The 26,752-nt window shown below is 39.7% G+C and overlaps 1 long non-coding RNA gene across 2 annotated transcripts in view; it reads right to left on the bottom strand.

Moving 5' to 3' along the window:
• LOC124382651 overlaps positions 1 to 26,752 on the bottom strand; it is a 120,732-nt gene that overhangs the window by 59,663 nt on the left and 34,317 nt on the right. The window contains exons 3-4 of one of the 2 annotated variants that reach the window (XR_006925107.1): positions 8,950 to 9,127; positions 8,122 to 8,499 (exon numbers count right to left, since the gene is read on the bottom strand). This is a non-coding gene — a long non-coding RNA (uncharacterized LOC124382651). Of the gene's footprint in view, positions 1 to 8,121; positions 8,500 to 8,949; positions 9,128 to 26,752 lie in introns of those variants that run through there. The other variant, XR_006925108.1, reaches the window with a different exon arrangement.

Here is a 26,752-nt window from a genome sequence, read left to right as displayed (position 1 = left end):
CCAGATCGCATTACAAGTGTTTGGCAAAAGCGAGTTCACAAGTGCAGGAGGCCTCTGACTAAACACCACCACCACCACCACCACCCTCCCACCTGGAGAATGAGAGGAACGTGACAAGGTGCACGTTTAATTGCTAAAAGTGTTGTACAAACATTCGTTTGCTGGGTGTGTAAATCGTGGCGCCTATAAAATGAGGTCCTACACCGATTATACGTGCAGCTGAACCCTACAGGAAGGAGATCTAATCAAAAGCCATTCAGCACCTTCTTTAAAATCAAAAGATGAATAGAAGACTCAAGGTTCCTCAAAAGAAGCTTTCAGCGTGTGTTTCTCTAAAGTTTGTGGACACCTCACCATTAAAATGCAACGTGCTTCTTTTTGAACGTTTTATTCCACATTTAGTTCCCATTTGCTCTTATGGGTAGATGTTCCACCTCCACTCTTCTGAGATGATGTTCCATTAGATTTTGTGGAGATTTGAGAGATTGCATGCAGCTACAAGAGTGTTTGTAAAGTCAGTAACCGATGAAGGTGTATAGTAGGGTTTGGAGCTCTATAGTAAATCTTTCACTCCAACATCCCCATTTTACACGTATCTACATGAAGATTCATGAAGATATGGTTGAGAAGAACCACGTATGGCTGGAAAAGTTGGGTGTACACACACGTTATGGTGGAGCTGTCCTGAGTGTGTCTGACTTCAAACTTGGATGTCAGGATCAGAATTAAAAGTTCAAGCAAATGCAAAACGTTCAGGATTCACAGTTTCGTTGTTTTCTTGCATTTCGTCTAACGGCTGCACGGGAAATGTGCCAGTTTGGCGCCCTCTAGTGTTCCTTTTGGATATATTCGTGAAATCAACTTGCACTGTATGGACAAAAGTCCAGGGATGCCTGACCTTTTCATCCATATGTTCTTCTTCATTAAACTGTTAGCACGAAGTTGGAGGCACACAATTTTTTAGGATGTCATTAGTTACGTGACACCATGAAATTTTCCCGATTTCCTGCTCTGAAGCTCTGATCTCAATGCTACTGCGATGATTTATTTATGAGGACTGCACTCCTCACGCCTCACCTTACGGATAGATGTCCACAAACTTCTAAACATATGGCGTATAAGTGAAGACTTGACACATAATTATTAAGATTTTTTTTTTAATGATGAAGGCCAAATTGAACAAACTGTATGTTCACTGCTTCAGCCACAAGGTGGCAGCAGAACACCATTACAGTACACAAAAGACAGCAATTAATTCGCAAAAAGGGATAGAATCCAGAATATTTTCATTTTATATGCATGTATATATAAAAAGAATAAATAATAAGGCTTGTTCCACTTTCTAGTAATTCATAGTAAGCCAGAAAAGGGTCATAAATCCAGCAAAGGATCAAATCCCCAGAGTTCCCCCACACACAGGATGACCTTTTCAATTCTGATGCCAGAATAACATTTCATTACAAATGCATGGCGGGGATATAAAAAAAAATAAATAAAAAGAGACACAGACAGATGCACGGTGTATTTCTAAAGTCGGTTTCGTTGACGCTTAAAAAAATAAAAGGCCGTACATAAACGAGTCGTATTTAGAAACTCTAAATTCCAGTGCTCTGGTTCAAGTTTCATTCTGCCCACAGTGTAATCGGAGACCGGCGCTAAAATGCAATAAAACGCACCGTGGTATAACATAAGCATTGTATAAAAATCCCGCGGAACGGGTCGCACGCGGCGTCGAGGTAAACAGCATCTGTCCTTTCCCCATGATGCACGTGGAACCATGCAGAGGCAGCAAAGCGAGCCTCATTACAGGAGACTAGACAGTGTTTGGGCCCGGCAGCCATGTTGGAAGTTTAATTTAAAAGTGAATAGCGTGCACTTTGTTCGAAGGGTTACGGCGAGACGAATCGGCTGGGCTTTAATTAATCTCGGCCTCCTCGGCGCACGTCCCTGCTTCCGTCTCAACCTTAATTCAGTCGAATACAGAAAACCAGGCCACGATTACCACCCGGTGATGTAACGCATGATGCAACCGCCTGCAAGACTGCGAGCGGATTCTATTAAAAGCGAAGCCGAGAGATGTTTGCTGAAAACCGTGCCAGTGGAGAGCAGGAGAACAGATCTCGCGTTTGCGTACATTAAGGTCGAACAGTCGATTTCTTTTTCCCGCTGCACGTCTGAGCTTTTTGTAGCTTTGGGTTTTGTTTTTTTTTAGATTCCAAACACTTCTTTCAGGTATGACGTAAAACACGATGGAACACGGGGTGGAGGTTATTTCTGAGCTCGTCACACCTTTCCACAGCGTCTGAACCGTATCTGGTGTGTGACGGTGGAGCATGTGAGGGAATAATGTACATCTAATTCATCAGGATAAAAATAGTAGTTAGACTTTTCCAGACGTGTTCCAGCATGGACATGCCCCTGTACACAAACCCAGCTTCGTGAAGATCTGCTTTGCATGGTTTAGAAATGTGTGCAAGATCTCCTGCTATAGAGCTCCAACCCTACTGAGCACCTTTGAGATGAACGTTTCCATGCTGACTGCATCTCAAGCCTCCTCACCTCACCTACGTCAATAACAGCTTTGTGGCCGAATGAACCTCTACAAATCTCCCTAAAAAAATCTAGTGGAACATCTTCCTGGAAGAGTGGATCATAATATAGGAGCAAATGAGGAATAAATGTGGAATGGGATTGTTCAAAAGGAAGCACATTCCAATCCATGGGGTCCAGAAAGAAGAAACAGCTACAGTTTGAGGGTGAATTGTAGAAATAGAGAATTGAATTGAAGGAAAACACTATGAATAGTTGATGGTAGGACTTCAGGTTCATGGCCCAATGACTGGCTCAGAGCAGTGGAGCGTCCCAAAGATGAGCTGGTTCTCAGAACAAATGTTCTCTGGACCTCAATAGGTCATGGAGTGTCCTCCTTTTCCACCACCACCACTTCTGCAACTATCCCAAGGCAGACCAGACATTCACCATCAGCTTTTTAAGCTCTTTTTTGCATCTGCAGCTTAGACACTTTCTTCCCAGGAAACTGATGAGAAGAACCACAGACTGCTAGATCTTCAGTATCTTACTGCAAACATTGAAGGAGCTGAGCATCTCCAGAAAGGAGATCCCTTTTGGGTACAGCAGTAACCTTAAAAACCATCATTTCTCCACACAGTGAAGTCAAATCGTGAGGGATGTATATTGAATTTGGGGGAAATTTGGCTTTGTTTAAACACACACACACACACACACACACACACACACACACTCCTGGAGGTATCCCTGATAATTGAAGAGCTATAAGAATAAACAGTACATGATTACACACTCGTGTTGGTCTAACTGGTTCAGACACGTGTTACCAGAAACTCCAGAAGTTTCTTTTAAAGTCTGCTCAGTTCCCGGTGTGGAGATGAAAAAAGCTCCTGAGGGTGTTTGTGGGATTAAATTTCACTACTGACTCTTTTTATTCTTCCTCCCTGAGTCATCGAGTATTCGTTAGCAGTTTTGTTTCGCAGTACAGCAGACACCTAATATTTAATAGGCAGTAATTACGAGTCATTTTCTGCCATTTAGCTGCATATTGCGTTTATTTAGAGTCATTTGTGAGAAAATGACCAGGTGTGTACGCCGGCGCTTCGTCCCATAATACCATCATTATACTAATAACTAATGATGTAATAGTTACACGGTGCAAAGTCCAGACGTTAAACATGTGACGGGAAAATAGACCAACACACAGACATCATTTACCTGAAAGTATTCGGGAAAATGTTAAATACTGATTTACTCAAATATTTATGTAATTTAACTGTTACTGATTATCGGATTAGTGTGAATAATTCATGCATTGTGGCAACAGTTACTGCTGAATACACCGAGCGGGTTTGATGTAATTTCATAAGATATAAGATAATGTACTTTTCATGCACCACATATTACTTTTTATTACTGATTTCAATATAAATCAACAGTAATAATTATATATTATATATTATTATATATCATTATTATTATACAATATACCACATGAATATTTATTAATAATTAATACTTGAATATGTAATTTTGTATATAATAAAGAAAAAAAAAACAATATTGGCAAAAAGAAAACTACTATAATGAGCATGATTGTGCAACTCAATAGTAATCAACATTATTATTATTATTATTATTATTATTATTATTATTATTATTATTATTCATGTATAATGCCATTATATATAGAGATTTATTTTTTCTTTTTTATATGCCTAAAGTTGTAATAATAATAATAACAACAACACAAAAATATAATATATATATACATTTCAAATATAATAGAATGTGTAATATGTATATAATATGAACATTATTATCAATTCTATAACACTGGCAAAAACAGTGATGGTTAGCTTTATGATTATGATTATGATTATTATTATTATTATTATTATTATTACTTCTACTACCACTATAGAGTGATATATACCATGAATACAGAACAATGATAAAAGTAAATAATAATAATATTAAACTCTGATTATTAATACATAAAAAAAACATCCAGAAATGTAATTTATTTTATTTAATTATTATTGTGTTTAAAGGTGTAATTATAGAAACACCACACTGTACATTATTATTATTATTATTATTATTATTATTATTATTATTACTATTTAAACACTCAGACCGGAAGCCACGTAAATAAATTATAATTTTTCTTATTCATGTTAAGCTCATTCGCGTCTCAATTCAACAAACCCCCCAAACAGAAAAAGTTTTTCTCCTTCTGTCCCAAACCAAACATACTTTCTGTGCGTGTCATCTGTCCTTTTGTGTCATGTGTACTTTGCGTACACAGTGTGTGTGCTTTGGCTTTTAGCAAACACATTTTAGCAGAACTGAATAAATAAATAGTGTTTACAATCCACGTCGTTCACTTTCATTACACCTGCGATTAAAACTCTGGTGTACACACCTGGTGTATAACGGAAACGCCCAGTACAGCTCCAGTGCAGCAGGTGTGTCGGTGCACGTCTGTCTCCCATTGGCTGAATCGCGAACTTAAAAAAAGACATTATGACATTAATTATATCTACGCACAAAAGTTTGTGGACACCTGAGCATAAGATTGGGAAGATGTTCCACTAGAATTTGGGGTGTGCTTGTGGAGATTGGTGCTCATTCAGCTACAAGGCAGGTACTGATGTAGGTGAGGTGATGAGGCCTGGAGTGCAATCAGTCATCTATGTTCAATAGGGTTGGAGCTCTACAGCAGGAGAGCATATCTTCATGGAGGTTACATGGGGAATGACCCACACAGGAATGCGAGGATTGGAGTAATTCATTGGTTCTGCTTCTGGGGACTTCTGAAAGATCATAGCATGTGTGTGTGTGTGTGTGTGTGTGTGTGTGTGTGTGTGTGTGTGTGATTTTATTCCATTTTTAATTACTCTTGTTAGTTGTGGGTGTTAATTCCAGGTTCTAGTCTAGTAGGTTCCAGTTGTGGGTCTCAATTCCAGGTTCTGGTCTTTGCATATTTAGAACCACTTGTGAAATCTTTCCATCCATTGATGTTAAAAATGTTCAGCGACAGCTACAGGTTCTGCCTATAAACATGCACATTCCAAAACGTTGATGTTCACACACTTGTACACTGACCAGATCAGCCACAAGAGCTCAAACATCTGTGGGTTAATCTGGACATAAAAAAACCTAACCTCTGATCTGAGAAAATCTGTGGCATGGTACGGCTTCAGAGGTCCTGTGAAGTCCAGGTCTAGATCTACACAATAGTGCTCTTCATGCGTTTACTCCTGGACATTTCCTGGCGAATTCACATCACTGATTAACAGCATAAAAGCTTGAATATGTCTGATCGAGCCAACAGTGGATCTAACCGAGGGTTAATCTGTAACACGAGCAGGTTATATAGGGATTTGTTTCTAGCTTAAAATGTTCAGATTGTCTGAAGGGACAGAAATCTATGGTGCTGAGACATCCCATTCCACATTTAGTCTCCATTTGTTCTTATAAAGAACCGCCACTCTTCTGGGAAGATGTTTTTTGGGGGAGATTTGTGCTCATTCAGCCACAAGGGTGTTAATAAAGACAGGTACTGATGTGGGTGAGGAGTCCTGGGATGTAGTCAGCGTTTCAATTCATCGTTTAAGTGAAGGGGAAAAGTTCACGCTACAGCATCTAAAGACAATTGAGGAGGCACCAGATATGTGGAAACATCTGGAAAAGGTAAATACTTTTGGATTTTTTATTTTTTTTATAAAATCATTTCTTCATATACAACTATTCAAGAGCGTTGCTTATCTGGCAGAAGCCGAATGTTATAGCCGAATGTTTCATGTTGGGAAAGTTTCCATTGCAGTCTTGCTTGTACAGTAAATATTGTTCTGTGTGAGAAAGAGAGATACAGTAGATAGAGAGATAGAGGGAGAGATCGAGGGAGAGATCGAGGGAGAGATAGAGGCAGCTGCACATGCGAACACTACCAGCTAAATAAAGCATAGACGTCATCTACACTTTCATACTTGCATTCTGGCATCTCTGTTATCCGGATTTGAGAATAACAGAGGGAAGTAAAACATTTTTCCAGGAACAGGATCATGTTTTTTTGAACATTCGATAATAACAAATGATGATATTTGTATTATGACCACAATTTGAGCAAAACCTGTGACTGATCATCTGAACATTAAAGCGTTTAAATGTTCACGGATAAACAGACAGGAACACGTACACAAGGAGATTTTTGGAGTTATCTAATTAGTCAATGATCTTTAATCAGAAATAGTAGGAACTTACTTGTTTTGCAGACAATGCGCAATTAACCAAAGAAAAGTACACACACACACACACACACACACACACACACACACACACACACGTCAGTTATTTAATTTTAAAATAGAATTGATTTATTAATTGATAAATAGAAATGATTTTCAGTTTAAATTCGAACATTTTCAGCCATAAATAAGCACAGAAATGCTCCCGAGCGCATGTGTGTGGTGTGTAGTTTTGTGTGTCGACAGTCCCGTTATCGGCTCCGAAACACAGTGCGTTGGACAACTCGGAGACGTGTTTGTAATGACATGCAACTAACGGTGTAGAATGTCAAACTTGTGCTTCAACAACATCCAAGTTTGACAGTCGATCGCATCCTGTGCCAACTTGTCACCGTCTGCTGGTCTGCTCACGCCGGTTTCGTGATGAACCGATCCGAGGGCTGGATGTCATAAAGGTTAGTGTGGGAGCCAAAACAGCTACAAGCCAAATGTAGGGGTAAATAAGGGTTATAATAATCTCCACTCTTCTGGAAGATTTGTGCTCTTTATATGACAAGGGTGTTAGTAAAGTCAGGTTCTGATGTAGGCGAGAAGGCAATCAGCATTCAAATTCACCACCACGGTGTATAAAAGGTTTGGAGCTCTACAGCAGGAGATCTTCCAATCCAACCCCATTTAAAATATATCTTCATGGAGCTGGTTTTGTGCACAGGAGCATTGTTCCATGCTGGAACAGGTTTGGGTCTCCTAGTTTAAGTGAAGGGGAAAATTTCATTCTACTGCATCCAAAGACGTCCAATAAACTTGGTTGTTCAGTCTGGTGAAGAAGCACATATGGCTGTAAAACTCTGGTGTCCCAATAATTTTCTCCATATACATTAGATAGAACTACTGTAGTGATGCTTAATGGCAGGAGATCTTCCATTCTAATGCATTTCAAGTATTTTATGGAGCTGGTTTTGTGCACAGGAGCATTATCCCATGGTTTGGGTCTCCTAGTTCAAGTGAAAGTCTAACGTTCCAAGTGCCTTGAAGTTTGAGCTAACAGTTTGGTCAAGAAGCACTCGTGACTGGAAATTCAGGTGTGCCAATACTTTTAGGCCATATAGCATATTCGATGACTAATGTAGGTGTAATGTAGGGAATCCCCCCGGATACAACAACGTGTTTGTATTATGTAGACATCTAAGGTCTCGTGAATTCTTCGTCACGTCTACAACACTCGGTTCAATAGTGTGTTTAACCCAACCACAGCTTCACGAGAGCTTCAAATTAAAACCCCGTGCTGAAGGTCACATGCCGACCTTTAAACAGGACAACATTATTGGACTGCAAAAGGTCCTGCGAAGTGTCCATTTATTCAATTAGTGGAAATGTCAACGTGCCAGAGAGCATGACGATGAGCTGGGAATGTTTGGGTTTGATAGTGTTGGGGTTTCATGCTTCACTCATGTAGGGGAAAAAAATATATCAAAAGATACAGAGGCAGAAATTAACATATCAGGAGATTCTATATTTTTCATGTCCAGGGAAGGAATTATAGTGAGGGAGAATATACTGTATGTATGTATGAGTCGCAAGTTCTGGCCAAAAAAAATTTACACTTATGACGCTATGATTTTTGTGCGTTTTACGCCACCATTCACATCCATGCATCAGCAAAAAAAAAAATCACGACTCATCGTTTTTGGGTTTTTTTTTTTTTACATATTTGCATCTGTAAAAAATAAATAAATTATTTATATATAAATTAATTAAAATATATTTTAATATTATAATTAGAACATTGGCTATACATTAATTATTCAGAAAAAGACCATAAATATTGACCAATAACGATTTCTCTCTCATTTTGTTCATACTGGAGACCGTATATATATATATATATACACGATTGAGGTATTTAATTTCCTTCATGTCTGTGGTGTTTGAAAACAGATTACGTAGCGATGATGAGAAGAAAAAAATAATAAAAAATGCACAGTAAGATCTCAAGCTCGTTAACAAACCATGTCATATTCCAGTGTCAAATAATTTTTCACGGGATTTTAACATTTTCCATTTTAAAAAAAAAACTAATTCAGAAATCAACAATTAATAGAGAAAAAAAGAGCAAGAAAAAAAAAAACGGAAGAAGAAATAAAACCGGGAACGTGTCTATTTTTACCTTTTCTTGTTTACAGAGATGATCTTCGTAGCCTCTGGAACACGCAGAGGGCATCTTACTCAGTCTTGCATGATGTAGTCACGAGCTTGATGAATTATGCATGAGTGGCCTTCGTGGGTTTTTCTTTTTTTTTGCGCTGCACTCCTCCGTATTCGAGTCGAGTTCCTCGCTGGATCACCTTCCAACAAACAATCGCACAAACACAATAAAATCTGTATTAGAAACATGGTGCGTGCGGTCTGCCTCGACGCAGTCAGATCTGAAATCAAGATCATTGACTTGTTAGAAATGAGTGTGTGTAAAGTGGCAGGTATAAAACATTCACGCTGGAGGCCGTCTCTGGGGCCCGTGTCCTCAAAATCCTGCAAATATGCTTCAATGCCGAAAAAAACACTCTTGATCTCTCACACTTCAAATCCGAAAAACACACACACACACACACACACACACACACACACACACTTTCAGGAGGTTTTGATGTTAAAAGTAAAACCCGCCCTGAAGCAAACTTTCACAAAGAAACTTGAAAATGGCAAAGCTTCTGATGGATATATGGAGAAAAAAAAACAACAGCTTTGATATTTTTTTTACAGACGTGTACAATGTATCTGTAATCCTGTGCAAAATGTTTCACACTATGCTGTGGCAATATTCCAAGATGCCATTATATAGTTAAAATAATTACAGTGAAGGGAAACAGCTGCTTATTTCGTGTTCTCTTCAGCCGTATACATCCATCGACTGTACACACCAGGCCTTCTGACTCTATACTTAGAACCAAAAAATTACTATATAATAACTATATGGACACATTTGTGGAAATGTTTCATATTTAAGCTTCCCATTCTACATGTAATCCCCATTTCCTAATATAATAACCTCCGCTCTTCAGAGAAGATATTCCACTACATTTTGGAGTGGAGATTTGAGCTCAAAAACGGAGGTCAGAGCGCTATAGCAGGAGATCTTCCGATTCAATTCACTTTTATTAGTTTAGCACTTTTAACAATGAACTTTGTCTCAAAGCAGCTTTACATAAACAATGCGGTAAGAAAGAATGAATTAGATTGTCCTTTATAAGAGTAAGTGCAAGCCGGTGGTGACTGGGAGAAGGTTCCTGAGATGGCATAAGGAAGAAACCTTGAGAGGAACCAGACTCAATCATTTATTACAGCATAACTGTTGATCAGATGCAAACTGCACTCCTGAATCAGTGTAGGAGACTGAAATTAGGTACAGTCCAAATCTATCCTTGAATTTCTCCATAAGTTCATGGATCCCCATGTTGATGTGAAACCATTCCACTTTAAACCATGTGAAGCATTTCTTCATGGAGCTGGATTTAAATAATGCAGGATTAATATACACAATTTTTTCACCTGACTTTGCCAGCGATATGCGATTCTTCTTCAAAACATTACCAGCTCCTGGAAGACACACACATTTTTAGAACGTCTTTGGATGCAGGAGCATGAAATTTTCCTTCACTTCAACTAAGAGACCCAAACCTGTTCCCCCATGAAGATCTGCTTTACAATGGTTTGGAGTGGAAGATCTCCTGCTATGATGAATGTGCACACTGACTGCACCCCAGGCCGCCTCCAACTCAACTACATCAGTACCTGACTTTACTAACAGCTTTGTGGTGGAATGAATCTCCACAAAATCTCCAAAAAATCTAGTGGAACATCTTCCCAGAAGAATGAAGGGTATAGTCATAATAGCAAATGTACCTATATTTGCTATTATGACTATACCCTTCATTAATTGTAAAAGCATATGATGAAGCGTTCATAGTATTTAAAAGGCGGTGACCCCTGCTGGCTTGGAGGTGCAAGACACTGGGATGCCACAGCAATTTGCCATATATGACTATTTTCCTATAACAGCACAACCTAGGAGTGTTTTTGTTCTATATTATTTAATTTTCCTTATTCTCCAGAACTGCTTGAATCTTTTCAGCCCCTCCCATTTTACATACAATACATTTTCAACCTGCATTTAGAAATGTATTCAGTATTTATTTGTACGTTTCGAGCAGAAAATAAAACCGCACTATTACTTTTTCATGAATTTTCCATGGATCGCTACCCGTGAGGACGGAAATAACTTGACCTACAGCGGTGTTTTTTGATGCGAAAAGGTCACTCCGGCCTCCACCGCGACCCGGCGCGCCGTATCCACATCCCGCAGCTGAGAAAATGAGTCATTATTCGTGCTTCCTGAGGAGCACACGTTCAGTTCTCAAAGAGATGAATCGATTACTGTTGAGAAAGTCGCACTGAGCACTTCCTGTTTAATACTTTCAAGGCTACAAATACCTGTGTGGTCATGCATACATGAAGATAATAACGAGGAGAGGTTTGAGAAGAAAAAATATTTTACAATGTTGATTCCTTATATAGCGTATTTGAATAATCTGAAGAATGAATAAAAATGGAACTAATTAATGCATGAATGTCGAACGCCAGTATTTTCCACACTTGATTGTTTATATTCTCTACACCAGCTTTTCATCCAAAAACTGGTCTGAAATACCCAGCGCAAGCTTGTAATTGGACAGTGAGGTTTTGCTTCTGGGTTCTGGCGTATTGTATTTGAAAGGAAATACTGCTGTGGTTCCCAACCATAATCCTGAAATATCACCTAAGTGCTTTGGACATATTAGTGCACACACATTTGGACTCAGAAATGCCCTGGGTAATTAGCGGATTACTTGAATGAGGTGTGTGTGTGTGTTTGAACAGGAAAATGCCTAATGCTTAATCCTTAGTCTACAAAAGGAACATGCAGAGTCTTACATCTCTGAAGAAAATTTTTCGCATCGTCTGAGAGACCTTTGAACCACCAGTAGTATGTACCTTCTCAGAAATGGACCAGAATGAATGTGCAATCGCGAAGAACCAAAGTTGTTCATTCCTTAACGCATTTGTATGTTTGTTGTGCTATAAAATACAATCACCTCTGAACAATGACTGGTTGCGTCTTGTTTGTAAACTCGCACCAGTTCGTAGAATTAAGTAAATAAAAAATCCTGGGTCATAAAGATCCTGGTTTTATGTGAGCACTTGACTTCAAATCTCACTCGAACTGTTTACACTTAAGGGCCAATGTCTCGCTTCGGTCCTGTAAGGAAACTCTGTATGCCAGACTGAGAGAGTGTGAAAGGTTGCCAAGTGTGTGGAAAAAAATTCAAGACATGCTTATTAAAAGGCCCTGACGATGCTACAGTCATCCAGGCAGAACTTCTATGAGTCTCTGTGGTATAATTTCTCTCAGCACTAGACAATCAGGGGTCTCCGTGAGCTGTGGTATGTGGAAGAGGGCAGATAGCACTTTCCTCAGAGTGTTTCTGGATGTGCAAGTGTAAAGACCTGACTGACTTTGAAAAGAGCCACAAAAGCATTGAGACACCTGATGTTTTACAGCCATATGAGAAGAACCTCCAAACTGTTACCACAAACATGGAGGTAAACAACTTTGTAGGATTTTATTTACAAGGGTTCAAGTGGAAGATCTCCCTCTACAGAGCTCTGACTGCACCCCAGGCCTCCTCACCTCATCTACATCAATACCTGACTTTAACGAAGACCCTTGTGGCTGAATGAATCGCCACAGAATCTAGTGGAACATCATACCAGAAGAGTGGAGTTAATTATAATAGCAAATGTGGAACAGGATGGTCTACAAACTTTTGTCCGTGTACTGTAAATGCTCGGAGTTAGATTTATATTTAGCTTGCATTTCAGGCCACAGTAATTGTGCTGCTCCGCTTCGATTATTTAAAGGCAGGGTTATGACGCTCTGAGGTCTTATAAAGCTGATATTGCTGTGCTAGATATAAGACTCAATATCGCTCTGACACTCTATTACTTTTTTAAACATAGACACTGGTACACAATACGTTTGAACCTTTGTTGGTCACAAGGGGGGTTCTGCTGTGTGTGTGGCCTAAATTCTTTGTCAAAGCCTGAGGAACTAGCACAAGCTCTATAACCTCGTGTATCACTGATTAAATGCCCCCTGAGGATAAACAACCTTTTAAACATGATTTCTCCCCAAAACGGAGAGCCGGACGATGTGCTTTCACAGCGAGAAACCGAGCTGGCGTCAAGCAAAACAGCATATTAAGATGATTAAGGGCTCGTTGAGTGAGAATGTGCTGCGACGCACACTTTCAAGTCACCATAAAGCGCACAGTATTGATTGCGTAGTAAGACGCAATTTGGCGCTCAAACGCTATTCGTTTTTGTATACATAATCAAGCTGGGGTGTGCAAATACGTACTTTTTATTGTTGGATTGTTCTGTACTTTTCTGACTTTTTTTTATAATTAGATCATCACACTAAGAGGTTTTGTGGCTTTTTTAAAAATTAAAATTAATGGTGTTTACAGTAATATAAGTAATGTATTCGCTTTTTGTTCTGAAAATGAAAAAAGGTTTAATGAAATTTATTTTTGGTTCGAAATGTAAAGTATTTCAAATTCACCTCATTTATAGCTTTTTGATATCTTTTTTTTTTTTTTTTTTTAGATATTTGGGGTTTGCCAGACATTACATTACATTACATTTGCGGCATTGAGCAGACGCCCTTATCCAGAGCGACGTACAAAAGTGCTTTGAGTCTCTAGTAATGAATAAATCTACACTGGTACACAAGATTACAAACTTAATATAAATATAACTCTTGAATTCTACAAGCTTGGAAGTGCTAATTTAAGTATTTCAGGAAGATGAAGGTCTTCAGTCGACGCTTGAAGATAGTCAGGGACTCTGCTGTACGGACATTTAGGGGAAGTTCATTCCACCACCTCGGTGCCAGAACAGAGTCTCAATCAGACTCTCAATCAATCAGTCAATCATCAGCACAAAACCCATCAGTGTCTTCAACAATGCTCTGGTTTCACTCTGAGAATTTCATATTGATCACTATGTGCTTTTCACAAGCAACAAGATGATGACAGGAAATGGGAGTTCCACCCATGTCCTCTTTTTACAATGTTATGCAGCTCACATCTCACATTTCCACACTCCACCCTGCACCATGTTCTACTAGACTGCAAACTCTTAATAAAATGCTCGAGTTTGTGTTATATTATTTATCATTGTTACATTTGTGGCCTTTTTTTTTTTTTTTTTAAAGAAAAGTCCTCCAAAGAAAATCCCTTTACTTCCAGGTTTGGATTGGATAATAGATTGGAAAATATTGTGCATTTCAGGGCATTGATCAGAATTCCGATCTGGGATTAAACGAATAGAGAAAACGAATGCATTGTTCATGTATGTAGTGTTCAATCATTTTTTTTTATTCACAGTTGAAAATTTGCAAACCCAACAAATTCGTTTTATTTGTTCTGATTTTATATTGAAAGCAGAAATAGGAAAAAATCTGACACAAACATGTGCGACTCCTATTCTGTTTTTTCTTGCTATGAGTGATCCATATGGGCTTCTCAGAGTGAAGCCAGAATGTCAGTTGAAGTCACTGTTGGATTCTGTACTGATGGTTGATCAGATCTTTTACATCCAGGGTGTTCCAACAGTCCCACAAACCCAAATAACTCAACAAACATAAGATGGCAAGAAACTCTAAATGAGGTATATTTAAAATATTTCACATGGACCCTGTGCATATCCAGATCTTTCTCCAGGTGCATGAGATTTGATTTGTTCGAACTGCATGATCAGTACATAATCTACAGCCTTCCATCCAGAACATCGGAGATCTTTCATTAAGCAGGAAGTGTTGTAAAAAGGATATGGAATTTGCTTTTCGAAACCCTCCTGAACTGACTTCATGTTAAGTAATCGTGGTGTTTTAAATTATGTAAATTATCGGGACACCAAACGTAACTTTTGCAATGTTTCCACACGGACGGTTTTAATTGCCGGATGTATGCAAAATATTGTATATAATTATATATGTGTGTGTGTGTGTGTGCCAAGATTTGCATCCCCAATTTTTCCCACAACAACCCGAGGCATAACGTGAAAACCGAGAGAAACATCACATAAAAAGAAGCACAAGCTAGAATTTCAGTCCGTGTCATCAGCCAGAGGTGTACACTATACACCAAGGACCCACAAGGTGCAAGACTGAGGTAAGAGGCATAAAAAAAAGAAGTATTAAATGTGTTCAATGTACGAAAATCCATTCCAATCCTCATGGACCATGTGCTGAGTTACTGATTTTCTTTCATCACCACAACATCTCCAGATGTCTTCGATCAGCCACCTAAATACAAAAGAGCTGGAAAATGTGCTCATTTAAGATCCGGTAGATACTTTCTTCCTCAAGAGGCCACCATTTGTCCACAGTGTCTGTTTTTTTTTTTTTTTAGCACACAACTAATTTTATGGGTCCAGAATCTAATCTGATCGTATCTAATCTAATGTCTGAGGATGGTGGAATAAAGTGTCTGAATACTACGTTTAAGCAAATATTTTTAACATGGTCCATTCTCCTAAAGCGTGCATGATTGAGATTCATTTTTATTTATTGAACACACCGACTGTAATATATATGTAGATACATACAAGAAAAAAAATGTAAAAATATTTAAAGGTATTAAATACATTCCTCCTCCTACTACCACTATTACTACTGCTAGAAATATTAAAACTATTCCTACTAACATTTTATTTATTACTGTGGCTATACTACACCTAGATCACATTACAGTTACAATACATTCGCTTCTCAATGAAGTATATGCAGTAATTAAGTACTGCTGTATTCTCTACATGCACAATGAAGTGTGTCAGCTGACCTTCAGTCTCAGATACACTGAGGTTCAGTTTAATTATATTTCTGTTATTTAACGTTATTCAGTGTCAGATACAGTGTTACTGCTCTTCTGCAGAGAAAACATTCATTTAACCCTCTACTGCATCACACACACACACACACACACACACACACATTCATTTACTCATACACTCATTCACCCACACACACACTCATTCATTCATACACTCACACTCACCCGTTCATTTAGTCACACTTATTCACACTCACCCATTCATTCAGTTATACACTCACTCATACACACACTTATTCATTCATACACTCACACTCACCCGTTCATTTAGTCACACTTATTCACACTCACCCATTCATTCAGTTATACACTCACTCATACACACACTTATTCATTCATACACTCACACTCACCCGTTCATTCAGTCACACTTATTCACACCCACCCATTCATTCAGTCATACACTCACTCATACACACACTTATTCAGTCATACACTCACACACACACTCACCTATTCATTCACTCATACACTCACTCATTCACACACTTATTCATTCATACACTCACACTCACCCACTCATTCAGTCACACTTATTCACACTCACCCATTCATTCAGTCATACACTCACACACACACTCATTCATTCATACACTCACACACACACTCATTCACCCTCGCCAATTTATTCACTCATACACTCACTCATTCACACACTTACTCACACACACTCACTCATTCACACACACACTCATTCACATTCACTCACCAAACCCGTTCATTCAGTCACACTTATTCACACTCGCCTATTTATTAACTCACACACTCACTCATTCACACACACTCATTCACTCACACACTCACTCATTCACACACACACACACACACACACACTCTTTCACTCATACACTCACTCATTCTTTCACTCATACGCTCACTCATTCCTATTCAGTCACACACACATTTACTCACACTTATTCACCCTCGCCTATTTATTCACTCACACACTCACTCATTCACATATTCACTTACACTCAATCGTTCATTCACTCACTCACAATTAGTCATTCATTTATATTTAATACACAATTATATGCCCACTCATTCACAGACATTCACTCATTCCCTCAATTACACACACACACTCATTCCCATACTCACACATTCATTCACTCCATCCCTCACTCACTCTTGTATCCATTAAGAATGATCATGGGATCAATGGCAAACACATGAAACTTTATAATGCCTGATAAGATTATGGAAGAGTTTATTTAAATTTCTAATACAAAATGAATATCCAAATGAACAAAGTTGCACAAAGAACCTCAGAAGGTCCCACAGTGATGATGATGATGGTGATGAAGTCACCATAAAACACCACATTACAATGTTGAAGTGTAGGTTATGAAATTAAGCTCAATATTACTATACATTCCCATTCGCAGTAATGTGTTTATGGCACGTGTACTGTCCTGTAATCGTATTAAAGTCGAATTACTTGCAAGCCTTTGAGATTAATTTAGTGTATTTGTAGCACAATTATAACTAAAACACCGCCAGTCAAAAGTTTTCCAGACTGAAGCTTCTTATGTCATGTTACAGTTTAACGTATTAACCGCTCAGTTCTCGGATCCTAACGGGAAAACGCTAATAAACACAAATTAGCGTGATGAGATTACATTTACACTATATGGACGAAAGTATTGGGACGCCAGACTTTTACAACCATATGAGGTTCTTCTGCAAATGGTTACCTCAAAGTTTAAAGCACACAATTGTATAGGATTTCTTTGGATGAAAGATGAACTGGACGGACTCCAACTAGGAGACTCAAACCTGTTCCAGCATGACGATGTGCACAAAAGCCATGGACATATGCTTTACATGGGTTGAAGTGGAAGATCTCCTGCTATAGAGCCATTATAGCATTTTAATGCACTCCGCTTTACCTCAGGTCGTATATCGTGAACGTAACTAGGCGCCAAATATATAAATTGCCGTATGCAGCTACGAACCTCAATGAACATTTGAGATCAGGGTGGTGGAGGTGGTTTCAGTACGCTTTAGTGCATGATTAGTCACGATTCCTGATTGTTGGAACATCACGTGACGCTAACACACACGTACGTCATGCTCGCTGTATTCTAGTCCGCACCTGGAACATGCAGTGTGTCTTGGGCACAGGATCAATCTGTAGATGGTGCAGCTGCTAGGCATAACCAAACCTCAGAGAAAACCCAGGTGGTGAAAAAAAACGCCTACACCACCAAAATTCCTGTGCGTCTTCACACTGCTGTGCAAAGAACTCCAGATTATTTATTGTCTGAAAAAAGTCTACCGGCAGCCAGACAACCCTTCCTCCCATGGGCTCCTTTATTCTTGCGCCATGTCCTTAGATGCCCTCATCAGCCGGAGTCTTTGCTGTTTTCTTCTTAATCTGTAACACGGAGGGCAGGGGGAGGATCATCAATCTTACCAGCTGCTGCTCAGTTCACCTGATTTGACCTGCGGAGCTCACAAGCTTCGATCCACCTTTTTACTACCGAGACGTCTCGAGTTCAGGAGAAGGTGCGCATTCGTTATGTACTTGAAGAGGAACACCTGAACACACTGATTGCATTATTTATGTCAGCGGCAAATCGTGAGGTAGAAATGCGAATACAAGAGAAGAACTTTAGTGAATTTCGAGTAACAAACTTGCAGAGTTCAGACAGATGGAGCAAAAAACAAAAAACATCAAGTGAGTGACAGTTCAGTGGGTTGAAACGCTTAGAGAATAGCCAGTTAGTTAAAACTGCAAGGAAGGGCCTTGTTTAAGGGTCCGGGAGTGGCAGATTGGTGGTGCTGGGATTTTAAGTCAAAACCTTCTGATCAGAAGTCCAATGTCTTAAAATCCACCTTTAAAACCTCTAAAATGTCCATTATAGCGTGTGTGCGGCTGAAAGCAGAGGAACCTGATGTGATCATCTCCGTCTGTTGTCCATCCACCTCAATGTTTGATGTTTTGTTTATTCTGATCAGCTTTTCTGCTCGCCATGGTTGTGAAAAGTGATTATTGCGATGGATGTATGTGAAAATTCCAGACCAACAGTTTCTAATTTACTCAGACCAACTCATCTGGCATCAAGAACCATGCCAGGGGTTACAAACTTGGATAAGGAGATCAAACTTTTACCCCAAATCTGGTAAACTGAAAGCTCTTGATCTGTATCTGCTGCACGGTTGGTTGATAGATAACTGCTAATAGACAGTGAGTATATTGTTGGTGGATCTTTCAAGTCCATATTCATGCAAGTTGTTTTGTACCTCACAATGCAGTCTTGAATCTTTGTAATTGTGTTATAGTTTGCATGGAAATTGCCACTCTGTGGGTTAAATCAGACAACTACATCAATAACCAGAACATCGTGTCAGCAACAAAGCTGAAAATAAGCCTACGTGTCAGCATACCGGCCTCCCTGATTCTCCCAGGAGAACCCGGAGTTTCATCGCCCTCACTCGGTGTACACTTGGGATCAAAACTGTCCTTTATTAGGATGGAATTTTGAAACGAGGCCCTCTTGTTAGCAATAACCAGTTGCTTAAAGCCAGTCAGTAAACAGCATTTATATGGATGTACAGTAAACGGAGATTCTGGAATGTTCTGTGGTGAAGCACAGGAGTTAAATCAGGATTGTATAATATTAAAAAAATCAGTCACTTCCTCTGGTTGTTCTCATATCAGTTAAACCTCATCAGTTTCCTGATTCTCATTTGAAATTAAATGGGTTTTAGGACACCTGACAATAAGATGTGCTTCTTTTTGAACATTCCATTCCAAATTGCTGTTAGAAGAACCTCCATTCTTCTGGGAAGATGTTCCGCTATATTTTGTGGAGATTTGTGCTCTTTAGTAAGTCAAGTAGGCGAGAAGGTCTTGAGTGCAGTCAAAGTTCCCAGTTATCCCAGTAAGGCTGAGGTCAAAGCTCTATATCAGGAGATCTTCCTCTCCAACACGCTGGCTTTGTACACGGGACATTATCATACCGGAACAGGTTTGGGTCTCCTAGTTCAAGTCAGTTTTACATAGTATTAACATGAATACACAAATGGACTTTCCAATTAAAATATACATTTTGAATAGTAATGCAAGATAAATAAATAAATAAATACTGCACGTGTATGAGTTGCGTTGCAATGTGCAATATTTATTTGCGCAATTCTCAAAGCTTTATGCATTATACATTCCAAATATATCCATAAATAATATCTTCATTTCAATGCCAATTATTCATCGCATTCAATTATTCATTATTCACGTCCCCGTCATCTAATAGAGCTTCCATGATTTACGGTATACGAACAAATCCAGGATTTAGGTAAAAAGCAGTTTTCATTATTTTGTCAGTAGAAACTGTATTCAGCATCTAACCAGAAGTGCATTATATTAACACATGTACAGGTTGGTAATGCTGTGATACATGATGGAAAAGAATAAATAATGATAATTAATATGCATATAAATAAACAGTTATGTGTAGTGCAATAAAGGGAATAACATATACAGTGTTTATGAAAAGGTTTTGTCCCAAAAAATAAAGAGGAGGCTCTTATATACAGTATGTGAAACTACGACCACTTTGGATGGGGTTACTGGTAATCCTGATCACCCACAGCTCAGATTGTGGAGGACGACTTCCTACGTAACACCTGAGTTTTCATGTTGTTCATATTTGCCATAATTATCTAGGTTCATTCAAGGATATTTCCCAGTGTATGTAGGTATTTGAAAGGTATGAACACCTCCTTGCACAACAGCAATACCTGGAAGGATGAGCCTAATTATAGTAATATAGTAACATGCAGCACCAGAGCCCACTGACCTTCAAAGTCGGGCAGGTAAACTGTTCGTTTGCCATCAAGGTCACATTCAGCCGGAGCGTTGTGAAAAGGAAAGGGAGCGAGTTTTGATCGTAGAGCCGACTAAGCCTCGAATGATTTTAAAAACACGCAAATTATCATCGGCTAATCACCTAATTAACGTTATCTGTGCGTTCCCAATTGCACCCAGAAAACAATGGGCTGCACTGGGAGATTTTTCTCCCCCCCATTCTACAGCTTCAAGCAGTCTAATTACATTTCAGCATGGACCCCTGACAAAATCACATGACCCTCCACACGGATAACAGGCTACGCATGCTAAAACTAGCATGACCTGAAGAGCAAGCTGTTGTGTACAGTGTGTCTCAAACTTTCATCTGTCACTCAAGCTAATCTTTTTATCATTCTATCAAGAGCCTTTTCCTCTGCCATTCATGCCTGTTCTCCGGTAAGCAAGAAGACCAAATCACACCGTAAACAAATAAATCAGATCCTAGCGAAACATGACCTGAAGTAGGCCTTCTGTGAACTACGCTAAACTTCTACAATAATGCCACGCTGCAACCCCATCGTGCAAGAATGCGAACATAAGCCGACCTCCCCCGCATTAAGAGAACAGCGTCCGGGTTAATCCTATTAGCATTGCCTTAGAGACATGGATATAGGATTGCACTTAATAACTCGTGCAATGTGCACACTCACCAAACTCGCGCAATGTGCGTTTGCAAGATTGTAAAGATGTATAAATGTGATAATGCATTTACGGGGTAAGTGCACCATGTGCAGAAGCTGGAAAGTGCAAGCAGGAAAATCGAGGCTTTTATACGAAGAGGTCACAGATGGATTCGGATGAGGCACAAAAAAAAAAGAAAAGAAAGAAAACGTTGAAGCTTTAACGTTACTATCGGACTGCATTTTTATTCAAATACGTAACTATCATTTTATTTTCATTTTTTTTATTTGTATTAATTAATTTATTAATGCTTGCATTTTTATTTTAAAGTATTATTTAATTTAATTATGTTTACGCATTTTAAAAATATATTTTTGTATCTATTTATTTTTCATTATTTCATTCTTTTTTTTTTTTTTTGCACAGATTAGCCTCAGTGCATGTTTTCAGAGGGACTGAATATCCAAGACACTAACTAAACGCTTCCCGGCCACTTTATTAGGAACGCCTATACACCAGTGTCATAATTTAGAAGCAGTACAATACTGCATCCACATCCAGGGCAAGAACTTCCTGTTGCTTCTCAGACATTCATTGCAGGGCTGATTTCATTCACGATAATTATTTCATCATTAAAGGGACTGGTGCAGAAAACAAACAACATTTCTTAGTGGAGGTGTCTTGTTCACAAAATAGTGTTCGAGGAGAATGGCGAAACAGGTTAGAGTTGACTTGAGTAATACCTCTTTATAACCGTGCTGAACAGAAAAGCATCTTCGAACAGAAATCTCTGCATCTGCAATGAGCACAGGATTAGAAATAGGATCAACATCTGGACGCGCTTATCTGCATTTCTCTGCTTCCTGCTACACAACTGGATGGTGGACAGCTGAATGAACGAGCATGTGGTACAGGTGTTCCTATTAAAGTGGCCTAGGAGTGTAGAAAACTAGTTTCTTACTTGAGTCTAGCAAATCTATTTGCCTGCCTTTTTCATAACCGAGTGACCGAAATGCATTGTATAAAATTTCTCTCCATTTTTTTTTTCTCCATTCTTTCACTCCTACACTTTACTTCCTCTTGGTTCCTGTCCTGACCTCACACTGATATATTCCCTTTTTACTCTTGCCGAGAGAACGCGCGCGGGAATACTGATTCACACGCAATGAGTCCATCTGCTCAGCGTTCGGCTTGAACCAAGACAGCAACGACTTCACTGCGAAGAATGAGGTTAAAAAAAGCGAAGAAAAAAAAAACAAACATTATGATTGTATGGTACTTTTTGACGGCCATATTTCATACCTAGACATCCACTAAAAAAAATAAAGGGAAATGTAACAAGATTGGGTCTGAGCACGAAGCAGAGCTGCAGTCAAAGCCGCACATCAGGCGTCCGTGATGAAACGTGACCCGACGTCAAAACGGCGTGCATAGTGGACCGGCCAGGGTTTTGTGTACATCTTTCGATTTTGGATGCCAGGACAAAGACACAGCGAGGGACGGCTAAGAGGTCAGGAAGAAAAGCCGGGGTTTGGTTAGGAGGCAGGCCGTGGATTAGTGGGTCGAGTGCAGCAAATCGGGAGCACGTCTGAGACCTGGCACGGCTTTACCAGTGCGACTCTCAACCTCGCGGCCTGAAAAGGCTTCCTGTCGATAAGAAATAAAGCAGGCCGTCCATCACAGGGGGCGACGTCTCAGCCTGGGTGGCAGCTGTGGCCATGAAGTTCCCTCCATCAACAGCCACAATAACAGCTGACTCTTTTGAATGGGATTTTTTTTTTTTTGCACAGATTAGCCTCGGTGCATGTTTTCAGGGAGGCCGATCTTGGAAAGATATTGAGACAAAAAAGGGGAGGGGAGGAGAAGGAGGGCTCGAGGTGTGAAGAAATACTGTATCCTTGGAAACAAGGAGCATTTGAGGAAGGAATAAGGACACATTTAATATAACGGGTGGAATTTCTATACGAGACTGCAACACAATGAACCAGCTTCGATACGCTTTTCCGCGACAGGACAAAGCACCAGGAATTTTGTTTTATATCCATAAAAATTTTCCTTTTTGCATTTGTCTAAGCAATTACTCTACGTTCCTCAATGCTGCACACCCGAGACATAATTCTCAAAATACATGCTGCATGAGATTTCAAGGTGGACACCTCACCAAAGCCCTCGAGGGCCGCTCGCTTCAGGTTTCATTTGCATTTCTGATCATGACCTTATCGCCCAATAATTTGCAGACGTCACCTCGTCTCCAGGAGCGGCTCGGTTTGATCTGAAGGCGCTAGCAGAATCTGATAGGGGTCGCTCGTAAAAAAAAAGTAAAAAGAAACACAGACAGGCATGAGAGGAGCGGAAAAAAGGCCTGCTGGGGCAAGGATGTTTGCATGCGACGGCCCGAGTTGTCAGCAATGCAGGATGAGAAAACGCTGCAGAGATTGCGACGTCTTGATCTCAGCTGTCGATACTGCAGGCTATAAAGTGTTTCGCTTGATCTGCTCCACTCGGTGTGTGTTTTTTTCTTTATACAGGAGATGAGAGAAGTGCTGGCTTGACAAAACATGTTCCTGCTTCTTAATAAGATTACTAGATTAAAGGCAAAGTGTTGCTCTGACAGCGGAATAAAACATTTAGGGTTGACGTCCAAGCGTTCGTAAAGCACGGATGTCGAAAACAAACAAAAAAAAACAATTTCAACCGAACGAGCTTCTCCTAGCAACTCATTTTTACAGTCGCGGCTGTACAGTACCGCCAGTCTTTCATTGTGTTCGGGCCGGCTTATCAAAACATTTGTTCCCTCCGCCGTGAAAAACAAAATGCAACACTGATTAATTTGACGCCTAGAAAATTCTCATTCTTGGCTGTGAACTTTGCATTCATGTCCCTTGGCAAAAGCACATTATTCAGAACTTGCAACTCATTATCCGAACCTAACTAGCAGGCAGATCAGCAATTAAAATTCTAGCGCCCACCAACCCCCCCCCCCCTTTTTTTTTAACACAACATCGCATTCAGTCCCATTTCAAAGCGACGAATAATGAATATTCATTTTGCAAGAATACCTTCAACCGAACAAATCGGACGGATTTGCTGTATTATATAATTTTCTGCATTATTCCATAATCTTATAATCTCAATCAAATGCACTGGGTATATATTTATATCAGGTCTATAAGTGCCTCCTAAAATATAAGCGCCGGCATCTGAGTAGAAACATCTGCTTGATGTTTTCGACGTCGTTCCTGCTAAATGTTCTCGTAGATGTCTCACTGTTCAAATATGCGGTTAACTGACCACACCATTTATTACACCTAGGAGAAGGGCTGTGCTATGGAAGTATGTGTGTGTGTGTGTGTGTGTGTGTGTGTGTGTGTGTGTGTGTGTGTGTGTGTAATAAAAAGACCAGCTTTAACACATCGCTGAACCGAGAAGAGACGAGCCGTAACCGAAGAACATCTTTGGAACGCAGTCAAATTGATCCATCCTGCTTTGGCACCGGACTTCATAGGGGAGTGCTGTGGTATGCTCCATTCGATTTAGATCTAATCATGCCTGCTGTCATACTTCTGACAAAACGGCCCTGTTGCAGATTGATCTAATGTTCAACAAGCTGCAGGAGCGTGAGGAGAAATGAGGGAGGGTGGAAAGAGAAAGAGGCTGGGACTTGAGGAATGGCTCTTTTATCAAGACTAAAGTGGTGGTTGATCGATGAGTCAGGATTAAGGAGAATCAGATGCCGGCTCTTGCTCGAGAGAGAAATCAAGAGAGGTTGTCGGGATTTGTTCTCGGTAAAGAGTTTGTGTGGGAGCTTGCTGGTGGAATTGGGAAAATTTAACCCAGGTTGGGGAGACTTGTTCGGCTTCGTCGAACGCGTTCGCCGTCTCTGAGGAGTCCTGCAGTACGGCAGATGGTGCTGTTACAATTTCAAGACGATTTGCGTGAAAACAAAGACGATTGCATAAAGAGTGTTGCTGAGAAAATCAAATGAGGGGGAGAATCAGAACTCTGAGCCCTCGTATGGAGATCCTGCATGGGGCAGTAAAGCAGGAAACCCCCATGGACAGGGTGGATAACGAAAACAGGGCTCAACTAAAACCATTTTGGAAGACCAGTCTACTAATAGTCTAGCGGTACTATGCATATTGGACTGGTTAATAAAACCCAGAAGATCTGGATGGTCATGAGACCATAAAATGGGGAATTTAGCACGCTAGCAAAAAATAAAAATAATTGTGGTATGTGGAACGAATTCACAGTTCAATCTAAGTTCATCCAACTGCCAAGTGCATGCCAAACCCTGTCTATTTCAGACCTTTGGATCTTTAGCTATGTGAACGTTTTCACTTCCATCAAAGAGGGAAGCGCAAAGCGATAGAAACAACCATTGAGGAACTGTTGAAGAACCATAAAGGAGTAAGTTATAATCGGAACTTGCTCCTCAACGGTTCTTTCGATCGCTTTGCACTTCCCTCTTTGATGGAGAAATTAATATCGTCATTAACCATACGCCATTTAATATTATTTACCTCCGTTTCCTTCCCTAGACCGTTACAAGCTAGACGAGCGTGTAGAACATTTGGGAACAGGCCATGTGAGTCAAAAAAACATGTCCAGACGGAGGAAAAGAAAGTGGAATATAGAATAAGCCGTTATTTCGCTCCTCTGAGACAGAGGCTCATCCAGATCTATTTTGATCAGTTTTGTAACAATCCTGCAGGGAAGGTTTTTATCGTTTGAGTATTTTACGTGTCACAGACCATCCTTTGGTTTGTGTGGTTCGTACGAACGCCTGTTCCTCTTATCTGTGGTTCAACTTGCAAGTGTTGTTCCTCTTTTTTTTTTACTGCTGAACAGATTATAATACAGGAGCGTTGCAGCAGCTTTTAGAAGCCGTACGTTGTAAATAATGATCCTCTACATTCTAGGTCTAGAAACGTCAAGTTTTGGTGGTCCACGATTTCTAATTAAACATCTTGTAAAACCTGAGCCTGGTGGTGTTATAACGCAGGAACGGGCTTCAAGATTGCAGCAATTTATTGATTAATAAAGAATGATTCTTTTGTTAATGGTGGTGGATCTAAAGCCTATTTTCAGGAACACTTTCTGCAAGGAAGGACAATTCGCCCCAGATAACAGAGGACCATACATACCATTCACTAACACCTATGAGAAATATTCACGTTTAAGTGCGACACATTCCGTCGGAAAATGAGTCAAGCAGAAACAAACACCAACACTGAACAAACCCTTCAGGTCTTTTATATTTCACACAAACGAACGATTTAATTGGCGGAGTCTACAAGGCAAGCCTCGACTCGAAGGGTATTAAACGTTTGCTTTTTTTATTATTTTTGGTTCACGTTTACCACAAAGTGCTTGCGCATGGACAGAGGTGGATACGGGTCCTGAAATGATCTGCACACCGTCGAGCCTCCGTATGTAGACGGACAGGATTGTTTAATAGCTAGAAATAGTTTCCTAAGTGGATAATTATATATGAGGACATC

The sequence above is a fragment of the Silurus meridionalis genome, chromosome 3, assembly GCF_014805685.1.
Source record: "Silurus meridionalis isolate SWU-2019-XX chromosome 3, ASM1480568v1, whole genome shotgun sequence".
Taxonomy (NCBI): Eukaryota; Metazoa; Chordata; class Actinopteri; order Siluriformes; family Siluridae; genus Silurus; species Silurus meridionalis.
Note: the sequence above shows the minus strand (reverse complement) of the source record. Positions and strands in the feature narration are given on the sequence as shown.